Genomic DNA, 6,128 nt, shown 5'->3' with positions numbered 1-6,128 from the left:
CGCCTAAACTACTGAACCAATTTGCATGAAATTTGGTATGGACATATTTTGATACCCGAGAAAGGACATAGGCTACATTTTATTGCGAAATATGTACCACGGGCGAAGCCGGGGCGGACCACTAGTATTATATATATAGGTACAGAATTAAAATATTTTCAACGCATATGGTATACAGGCAACATTATTAACCTCCAATGAAATCAGGTAATATCTCCAAAAATAAAGTATTGTTCATCCGCAGTTAAGGAAGTCTTTGTTTAAAATACCGACATTGACAATATCACATAACAACCTTGCTCGACAAAAATTACCAAAAAACAGCTCGTGAAAGGTCAAAAGATTCGCTTGAGTATTTTATCCTTATCCAAATGGAGAGGTTATAATATTAGTAATATTTTCGTTCTCGAAATGACAATTAGTATCGACTATAAAACCAAGAGGATTTTTTTTTTTTTCAAAATATGTAAGTGTAGTTTCTACTCTATGTTTTACGAGCAAAGTTTTAGTTACACGTTATATTATTAAAGTATTTTATTGCAAGGGGCATTATATTTATTTGATCCGTATATTAAAGTGTTTAGAATGGAACGTTCGAACTAACTAAAGTTTAAAGTTGAATGCCTTGTTGATTATAAATATTGTATTTGTATATATAAGAAATTCAAATGTCAGGTAGGTATAGGTAATAGGATTGTGTCACGGCCCCTCTTCCCTTTATTCTTCTTTTTTAGAAAGTCGGTTTAGTTTTACATTTCATTTACGAGAATTTTATTTTTCATGTCTCAAGAATAAAGATACATTTATTTTTAAAGAGTTATGTTCTAATTCCATATAGTATAGAGAGTAGCTGATATATTCTTATTTGGGTTGCTGGGTATTTCGTAGAAATTGGGATTTAAAGCCGTATTTATTCCTTATTTATCATAATGCTTAGTCTTTATGTGCATATCTGTGCTGTATAAATTAAAATGAATATGGATCAACTACATTTTAAGAGTGGGTATAAAGTACCTATATCCATAATTATATGTAGTCTCTCAATACGCAATAATTTTTCGCTTATTATAATGAGGTAGGTAAGTATTCATATGGATTTAAAATATGAATGTAAACACCATACAAATTCTACATATTCAAACGTGTTGTAAAACAAGAATCACTGTAAAAACAACAACAAGTGTTGTTTACTGTTTATTTCCTGTGTACACCTCTCTGGAGAAAAATCTACGAGTCAGTATTTAGTCACGCAGACAGATTAAATTAACTAGTCACATAATAGAACATTAATATAAGACAGCATGAGATACATCATACAGCATATAAAAATGTATTATAAGAATGAACTTTCTCACGAGATGATGATTACAAAATTTAGAAGAGGGTTTTATATCATGGGATTCATGGGTACACAGAGTCATGGGTATAAAAAGTTTATCGATTCTGCTTGGAATGCACGCAGATGCTTCCCTGTAGATATTTTTAATAATATATTATTTCAGGTATGTATATTTTATTTACCTTTGTGCTTTGTCCCTTTCCTGTACATACCAATTCCGCCAATATAGAACCACAAATTCATTTAACATATTGTTTTTAGATGGTAAGTGATAACTCATCTTCTAGACTTGACAAAATACGTTAATACTATCTACTAGCTGTTTTAAAAGGTAACAGGAATAGGTTTATAAAATTTCCCAATGGTAAGTAATGTGTAATACTTATATAGTGGTTCCGAGTGTTTCAGATGATAATTGTATATAGCCATATTTAAATGGGAACTGGTTTTGGAAGTTTATTTTATCTATACTTACTAGTTACATAATATTCAAAATAGAGTATTTATATAGTTAAGTATAAAAATAGAAGTTATAATAATATAATCAAATCTCACAAACATGACCTTCAGAATGATTTCCTCAATGATGTCATCATATTTTTCAGTTACGGTACTTGATGGATGATAGAGACAACTTGAGTTACTAGTACCTATCCTCGACATATGTAGGTAGGTATTGTTTATATTAACATATAGGTATATAGAGAGAAAATATTAAATTATGCCGTATTAGTGGTACCTATGTGTAAGGACCATGCAATTTCATAAAGCTTATAATAACACTGTTGACCGACATCTTCTATAAAACTGTAGGTATTGAAGCTTATCTTGATAAAAACTAAACCGGTTAACGGCCGCGGCTTGACACGAGCTTGGCCATTTTAAAAAGTCAAGTGTTCAATAGGTACCTACATTCGAATTTAGATAATATCTGCATAAATGATCAACACATAACAACAGCTGTTTTTTGCATTATACAGGGTGTCCCACTTTCGGTATACTAAGCGCAAAGGGACTTGTAGTTTTGCATACGCTGAGTACGTAAAAAATAATTATAAAATTCCAGACGCATTTTTTTTGTAAATAGAGGAATTCTTAAAATTCCATGTGTACACCCCCAACAAGCAAACCGCCCAACTTTGCCACCCGCATGTGAGCTATCGTTTAAGATTATGTTTTCATAGACAAAATACTCACATTAGCGAAGCGGTATATGCCGGCTGCGCGAAGCTAGAGACGAATACATGGATTTTAAGGAAAAATTTAGCAAAAAATTTTTCGCGTAATTTTGTTATTTAAGTATTTTTTATGTGATCAGTGTATGCAAAACTACAAGTCCCTTCGCGCTTAGTATACCGAAAGCGGGACACCCTGTATATTATGAAAATTATTATTTCCGTATACCTAATACATACTTGGGTATGTGAAGAGCAACTGGGTGGTTTTTCAACATTATTAATCTTAACTGTTTCAAAGTTACTGAGCGATCGGCGACAGCGAATTCTGATGAATGACAAACATTCATCTTGGTCTTGTCACCTCTCCTATTTGCCATATTTATTAACAATCTCACAACTCAATTAACTTCTCCCTATCATATGTTTGCCAACGATTTACAGATCTACACGCAGTCAACTCTTGATAGCCTACATCAAGAACGAACTGACCAAAATAGTAACATGGTGCGATCAATTTGGCCTAAAAATCAATCCGTCGAAAAGTCAAGTCTTCGTTATAGGTAGTCCCTACCAAATATCTGAGGTTGATTGGGATATACAGGCTATACAGCGTATACTGCTTTCTGTACAGATTCGTAGAGAAATCATACCTTATAGCGACGACGTCAAAAATTTATGTGTCTACCTGGATCAGACACTATCTTGGTCACATCACATCCAAGAACTGAGTAGGCAATTTTATGCTGCTTCCAGTTCATTGCGGAGTCTGTGTAATTTCTTACCCTCACAGTCCCTTCACCTTCCTATTATCGACTACGCTGATGCTTGCTTTCCTGATTTATCAGTCGAGCAGATAGAAAAACTTGAGCGCCTCCGGAACTATGTTATCCGGTTTGTATTTTACTATTTAAGTAATTAAGTAGTAAAATTTAATTAAGTACATTTTTGCGCAAATTTTTTTCTATAAATATTGACACAGCTCTCTTATAGCTCTCCTAATAATACGATAAGCCGTTTAGAATGCATGCCAAAGAAATATAATTACCGACATACTTACACTCTAATTTAACGTTTGTCGCACTGCACTCGGGTAAAAAGATAAAATACTATTCTCTAAAACATAATATTCTTTAGTGTTTATGTTAATGATTATTAATAATTAATGATTATTAATAATCATAATGAAATATAATAATATATGAAAATTATAATAGAAAATAATTAACTAACTAATCGTGGTTATGAATGGAATGGATGCTGCAATTTGCTAAGTTTTTAGTTTTTTTACAATCCATATAGTAGTAGGTAGTTACAGTAGGTACCGTAAAAATAAAAATATATAAGTAGTATTATTTATATTAGGTGACTACTTATACAGGGTGTCCCACTATTGGTATATTAAGCGCGAAAGGACTTGTAGTTTTACATACGCTGATCACGTAAAAAATACTTAAACAACAAAATTACGTCAAAAATTGTTTGCTAAATTTTTCCTGAAAATCCATGTTTTCTTCTCTGACTTCGCGCAGCCGGCATATACCGCTTCTCTAATATGAGCATTTTGTCTATAAAACATAATCTTAAACGATAGCTCACGTGCTGGTGGCAAAGTTGGGCGGGTTGCTTGTTATGGGTGTACACATAGAGTTTTAAGAATTCATTTATTTGAAAAAAAAATGTGTCTGGAATTTTATAAGTATTTTTTACGTACTCAGCGTATGCAAAACTATGACCTCCTTTGAGCTTAGTATACCAACAGTGGGACACCCTGTATATATTTTTTAAATTAGGTGTGTTTCGTGAGAACCGTATTTAAAATTTAAATAATAGGTACGTCAATAAATCGGTACTTAACCATTACAGAATCAATGGTGATAATATAATTTTCATATGAATCATAGCAATAATTCCATGCCAATTGTCACGTTTAACTCAGATAAGAATTTTATGGACGAAACATTTTAATTTTTAATAACAGAAATCAAATAACCTTAAAATTAACCTCATGTTATCAAATAGTACGCACTAACTATTTCAGAGAAATTCAGATGAATGTACTTTTTTAGTTAAATTTCAACAGCTAGGTTTATTTGGTACCTACGTTTCGTGTTGTCGTTCTATGTAGCTCACACTTCAATACTATTTATATCTAGTTGTTTTTCAGACTTTCTTACGGTATTAAAATCTGCTTTGCCATGACCGCTGATCTGAATCAAAATAGGATCCATATAAAACTATCGTCCAAGCGGGCTCCCCGCTTAGCTCAGCGAAGCTTCGAGATTTGACACCGTTAACATCTGTTGCTTATAATAATATGTCTGATCATGTGTGAAAAAGGCGTATTAATTTAGATTTAAATATGAATAATAATATTTTATGTCCTAATTATATAGACGATGATATACCGATTACCATATCTAAACATCCACATACATTTAAAATGAAGTCTAAAAAATGCATGAACCTATATCGAGTCAGTCAGTCAAATTGACCTGTAAGCGAAAAATGTGGTAGGTAATTGTACCTACCACTGTGATTTTTTTATTTGATCCAAGTGAACCAGTTATCTTGCACATACCCGGCACAAAAAATACTACGCGTAGTTCAACAATGATTTTCTCATTTAACTATGTAAGTACTAAGTACCTATGTATGTATGTCTTTTAGTTTAAACATGATTAATACAAAACATACATATTGATACAAAAATTAACAACTCCCTATTTTATTGAATAATATTATTGAAATATTATAACGTCTACATAGTTATTAATAAAAAAAATTGGGATATGTATGTGTAGTATATTATTATTTTCAAAAAATACTTGGAAGAATGTTGGAAGATGAGAAAAATGTAGTTATTCTCGTCTCTAGTCGTCGTAGCTCTATCTTTCTGTAGCTTACACGATAATATTAAGCATGGTGATAAAATTAACAAATTAGTTAGGTACCTATATAAAGAAAGCTCTGCACTGTAATAAATATAAAAATAAGGATTTGAATACGGGTGATACAAAAGAAGTAGAAAATATTATTTCATAGTAATTTGATCTTGGTTGTAGTGTTATGTGAAGTCTTTTCCAGTGTTAGACCGTCTATATAGTGATAACTGATAACTACACTTGCCGTTATCAAGGTGTATGATTCATTTCTACAAGACAACAATTTATTGAATAATCTCGATTTACATATCATGTGTATAGACTAAGATCTCTAAGTTAGTTCTTTTGCACGCCTCATAAGCGAAGCGTTGAGGTGGGTAGGTACTACTGTCACTTCGCGCAAAACATCTGATTTTTCAAACTTAAAATGTCTTTATGTATCATACATTGCACTTGTAAGATAATACATACACACACATATTAAGAAAAAACACTATTTTTAACGTTCATGATATTTTTGATGTCATTTTTGTTATTTAAACTAGTTAAAAAACAGTTTAAAAAAGTTCTGTCTTGGACGTCCGTGTGTCTGTATGTGCGGATCCTTTTTCTTGTTAACACGATAGCGACCGAAATACTTTACTAATCGATTCTTTTTTTTTCTCTTACGCTTGAGTATGCTCAGGAATAGAACCCTTTCATTTTTCAGGGTCTGATTCGATGTGGTTT

The sequence above is a fragment of the Colias philodice genome, chromosome 13 (genome assembly GCF_061535455.1).
Source record: "Colias philodice isolate Cphi_HAF_F1 chromosome 13, ilColPhil1 Martin Lab GWU primary, whole genome shotgun sequence".
In the NCBI taxonomy this organism is placed as follows: domain Eukaryota; kingdom Metazoa; phylum Arthropoda; class Insecta; order Lepidoptera; family Pieridae; genus Colias; species Colias philodice.
This window is presented reverse-complemented; position numbering follows the sequence as displayed.